The sequence below is a fragment of the Xenopus tropicalis genome, chromosome 5 (assembly GCF_000004195.4).
Source record: "Xenopus tropicalis strain Nigerian chromosome 5, UCB_Xtro_10.0, whole genome shotgun sequence".
NCBI classification, from domain to species: domain Eukaryota; kingdom Metazoa; phylum Chordata; class Amphibia; order Anura; family Pipidae; genus Xenopus; species Xenopus tropicalis.
In genome coordinates this window covers 47,462,486-47,467,825 of record NC_030681.2, presented here as the reverse complement: position 1 = coordinate 47,467,825, position 5,340 = coordinate 47,462,486, and the positions used below count along the sequence as shown (strand labels likewise).

At 38.9% G+C, this 5,340-nt stretch overlaps 1 pseudogene; it reads left to right on the top strand.

Moving 5' to 3' along the window:
- The first annotated feature begins 3,062 nt into the window (after positions 1 to 3,062).
- Positions 3,063 to 4,289, top strand: LOC100488249 (annotated as a pseudogene).
- The last annotated feature ends 1,051 nt before the right edge of the window (positions 4,290 to 5,340 follow it).

The window sequence follows — 5,340 nt, the reverse complement described above, 5'->3', positions numbered from 1 at the left end:
CCGGATAAGGGGTCCGATACCTGTATATGCCACTTGCACTTTAATGGGCTTATTTATCAGTACAAACTTGAATAAAACTGAATTAAATATATGGTTTGACTTTGCCTGGGACATCTTCCTAAGTACCAGACATTCGAGTTTTCCAATCATAACTCAAGTTCGAGTTTTTAAGTGCAAAAAACTTGAATTGAGGAAAAAAAAAAAAACAAATCCATTGATAAATCCCCCCTTAAGTGTAGGCCCCCTGAAACTTGATTTAGAACTGTGATTGTTAGAATGCCCATTTAATGACAGACTTTTACATTTGTGCTGCAAGGACATTCAATTCTCTAGAGAAATTTCTGAAAAATGTTACTCCCAGACATTTTTTTAAATATTACATAACAAAACATGGCACACAGAGACATGCCATTGCAATGCATATTTATTTTACTACTTTGAAAAAAAAGGTCTATGAAGGCTCTGTATTTATAAGGGGTCAGTTAGGGTATACATACACCCCAACTGATGTCATACCTATCTGACTAGCTGCTAGCTACACCCTTGTGTGTCTTCCTGTTTGGGGATTACACAGCAGATGAAGTGCTATGGAAGGTAGTAAGTAAAATCAATAGCAATTTAGGCAAGGCTTAAAGTGCCAGCTGAGCTGTTACAGCTTCACAGAAGCTAGGTTAAAAAGGGAAATGGAAAATCCATCTTATCCTTAAATATAAGTTTAAAGGGATGGTCTCTGGTTAATTGATCCTTTCTATCTAACATACTTGTAGAGAGTAAAACAGAATAGCCTCAATCTTCCCTTACATCCAATTTACCAGTTTAGTAGCACGTCTCTGTACTATCTCTAGCTCATTAATATCCTTCTTAAGCACTTGCGCCCGAAACTGCACTACATGTGCAAGGTGAGGTCTTACAGAGGACCTATTAAAAAGACATTATTTGCCAGTTTGCTGACCTACGCTCTGCCAAGTGGCAGCATCTTTGAATGGAACTTATAGTTTTGCACAACTAAGGGGCACATTCATGAAATCACTAGTTCGAATCGAAAAATTTGAATGGGAAAAATTCGGATTGGATACGATAATTGAAGATCGCAAATATCCCGAAAATGCCTACGAAAATATTGTATTACTCACGATAATATCGTATTGGCGATCCGAAATTTTCGTACCGAACGATTGTAAACAGCGGGAAAACCTTTCCGACTTTGATCCTTCTGTGCATGATTTTGGAATCCTCAAATAGGAATCAATAGCACTGTGCAGCTCCAATCTGGCCCAAGGAAAGTCACGATAACGAAGCTTGAATGAATCTGAAACTTTCGTACTCGGCCCGACAATACGATTGTCGCACAAATTTTGTCACAAAGTACGAAAAAGTCGCGCAAGGTATGAAAAAGTCGCGCAAGGTACGAAAAAGTCGCAGAAAATACGCACAGTGCGTTTGTGGATTAATAAATGTCCCCCCCTTAGTGTCAACAGCAAAAACATAGTACTTCAGTGCCCACCTCAAAAAACAAGTTTAAAAGCAAAGGGCCAAGGACAGACCATTACAGTATTCCACTGACAACATTGGTACAATTAGAATTGCCACACTTTGTCATCCTTCAGCCAGTTATCTATCCAAGTACGAACATTACGTTCCAGGCCAATATTCCTTAATTTATTCAGTAACCTTCAGTGTAGTACAGGATCAAATTCTTTAAATCTAAGTAGAGCACATCTACTGCCACCCCTGAGTCTAGGTTCCTGCTCAGCTAATCATAGAAGGCAATTTAATTAGTTTGACATGATCTATTACACATAAAGCCATGCTAGCACAAATCTTAGGGGCAGATTTATTAATGCTGGAGCTTAGGGCCCTAAAACCACATGTGAGTTCCTAAACTCATGTGTGGTTGCTGCATCCAAATACCTCAACCTTCTATTGATCGTTTTTTTCCCCCCAGAGTTTTTAAAAAAAATTAAAAGCTTTGCACCTAGAACCTGTTGAGCTCATTATTTTTGTCATGGAAAAAACCTCAATAAGCATCAAGCTGAGGTATTTAGATGCAGAAACTATGCATGAGTATAGAACTCATGGGTGGTTTTAGGAACTGAATGCTAGAGCCTGGAGGCTCGAGCATTAATGAAACCATCCCTTAGCATTGAGATTTTGAGAGTAATCAAGTATCTTATTTCTTATTTCCCCTTTCAAAAACTTTCCTACCACTGATGTCAAATTAAAAGGCCTCTAATTTTCAAGCTGAGACTGGAATCTCAATGAAATAGTGACACACATTAGAAATTTGCTAATCTTTTAGCACCATGTTAGAAAAATGAAGTAAAGAGGTTGGGTAATCGCAGAGCTAAGCTCCTTTAGTACTCTGCAATGAATATAATCCAGTCCTGGACCTCTTTTTACCTTACATGTTCTGGTCTCTTTTGAAGTGACCCATCCTTCAAGAGCTATATTATTAGAAATGGGTTTATTAAAAAGAAGCCTTCATTAACTGCTCAGAACAGCTCAGAATGTCTGCTTTTTCAATTTTCTCATCAAGCTTCCCCCCACCCCCAATACTAAATCACCCACCGCTTCTTGCTTTATATATATATATATTTTTTTTACATAGTTAAAAATTAATTTTGGATTTATTTTATTTTTCAGTGCAATACCCTTTTTATCTTTATTTTAACTTGTCTGATATCTTTTTTGCATGCTTTATTGGCCTTTTTACCTACAGCTGTCTCATAACTTAAATGTTTTAAAAGTATGTATTTCTCTTATTTACACCAACACTTCTATAAAACATAAAAGTTTTGCTTTGCGATGTTTTTCCTTGCTTATGGGAAATATACTGATGTATATTTATTAAGCAGCATTTTAAAGAAGGTCTATTTTCCTTCTGTGTTTAACCTTGGGAAAAGCCTTTCTCTTTACCAGTTAATGCATTGCAGACATGCCCTTTTACTGCCAAAGTTTAATGTCTAGTGTCTTAGTTACTTCCTTATAGAGCTGTCTCTGCAACATAACATAAAAGAAGACCCTACAGAAGGGGGATGGGTTGGGCGCATTTATTATCAGTAATGATATTCACAGCCCTTTTTTATACCCGTCAGACATCACTGGAGTTCCACAAAGGAAACCCAGAATATGAAGAAATAGAGAATGATGAAGAGAATGACGAGAACTTGCTAGTTTATCTCTTTGCTCTCCTTGTATTTATCATCGTATTCACCATTGACTGGTGTTGGAGTAACATTGCTAAAAAGAACACTGGTATTTCTCCTAGCCAGACCAGCCATAAGAAGCATCTAGAAGAGAGGCTCTTGGTTGGCCAAGGCTTACTTGGAGAAGAGGAACTGCAACGACATCTTCCACAAAAAAATCTGAGGATATTTATTGCCACCTGGAATATGAATGGAAAAAAGGATCTTCCAGAGAGACTGGATGATTTCCAATTTCCATCGGGCGCTGATTCTGCACAAGACCTGTATGTTATTGGAGTGCAAGAAGGCTGCCCCAACAGGCAAGAATGGAAAAACCTGCAGTTGACACTGGGGCATCGTTATGTCTTGCTCCACTCAGCAGCTCACGGTGTCCTGTACCTGTCTCTGTTTATCAGGCAAGATCTCGTGTGGTTCTGCTAAGAGGTTGAATGTGCAACTGTCACTACGAGATTCTTCCCAATGATTAAGACCAAAGGGGCTGTGGCTGCTTCATTTACATTCTTTGGAACCTCATTCCTTTTTATCAATACCCACTTTGCGGCAGGAGATTCCAAAGTAAAGAAAAGAATACAGAATTATGAGAAAATAATCAAAGACCTGCAGCTTCCAAAAAATGTTCCTGACACAAACTCCATTTACTCTGATCCCGACGATGTGACAAGCCAGTTTGACGAAGTCTTCTGGTTTGGGGACTTCAATTTCCGCTTGAGCAAGAGTCGGAGGGAAGTTGATTCCATCCTAGAGAACCTTCCAGAGAATGATATGAGGTCCCTCCTGCAGTATGATCAGCTGTCAAAAGAGGTGACTAAAGGTTCTATATTCAAAGGATTTAAGGAAGGCAAAATCTATTTCCGTCCCACATATAGATTTAATATCGGATCCGATGACTATGACACCAGTAAGAAACAGAGGGCGCCTTCCTACACTGATCGAGTGATGTACAAAAGCTGGCATCAGGATGATATTCATGTTCTGAAATATGGCTCTTGCTCACTTATGAGACAATCAGACCACAAACCTGTTTTTGGGCTATTTGAAGTATTGATAAAACCAGGGTCCAATAACATTCCTTTGACTGTTTGAAAAAACAACTTTATTTAATGGGACTAAAAAAAGAACTGACATTAAATAAAAGAAATGAGAAAACTGAAAACCAACAGTCTATTGGCATGGGGAGGGAGGGAGGGCCAATGACTTGGGTTAAAACAGGGTCTAGTAACATTCCTTTGACTGTTTGAAAAAACAACTTTATTTAATGGGACTAAAAAAAGAACTGACATTAAATAAAAGAAATGAGAAAGCTGAAAACCAACAGTCTATTGGCATGGGGAGGATGGGAGGGCCAGATCTTGGCATGCCAATGACTTGGGTTTTTTGCTTTAAAACACGCACTTGATGCACTTGCACGTTTTGTGAATATCGTGAGTGCTGACATTTTAACCCAATTCCTATAGCCAGCAATGGGAGGATGGCAAGGGGGTGATTTCACACAATCACTCGGGGCAAATCAAGCCAAATGATAAAGTTGCTACATCCAACTTCCATATATTTATAACATTCAACCTCACCATGTAGGACTTATGCCTTTAAACCAGGGATGGTGAACTTGAAGATCTCTCCCATGAAAAAGCTACAGGGAGAGAGGGACAGCCAGTGAGCCAACACTTTGGTCACAAAACACTTTTCCTAAGATACCTGTAATACAACCAATACCACGTATGAATATATGACATGTCAGTTAACATAATACAACAGCCATGGGAGGGATGGCAAGGGGTGATTTTGAACATTAATCACAAAGGGCACAAGCCAAGTGATAAACTTACTACAACTTGCATAGATTTATAACACCACTGTGTTGGACTTATGTCTTTATAATATGGATGTTGGCCTTGAAGATCTCTCCCATACAAAAGCTACAGCAGAAATAACAGCCAGTCAGCTTGATCCCCTTTGTACTGCATTTTCATATAAACCTTGGCAGTGTTTAGAATCCCTGTCTTCCCCTATAAGATTTTACCATTCCCATAAAACAGACCCACAAGGAAACGTTTATGGGTATTTGGAGGATTCACAACATTATAACATGGCACTCTACAGTGCATGCGCTTCCTGGACCAGAACAAAGGGAAGA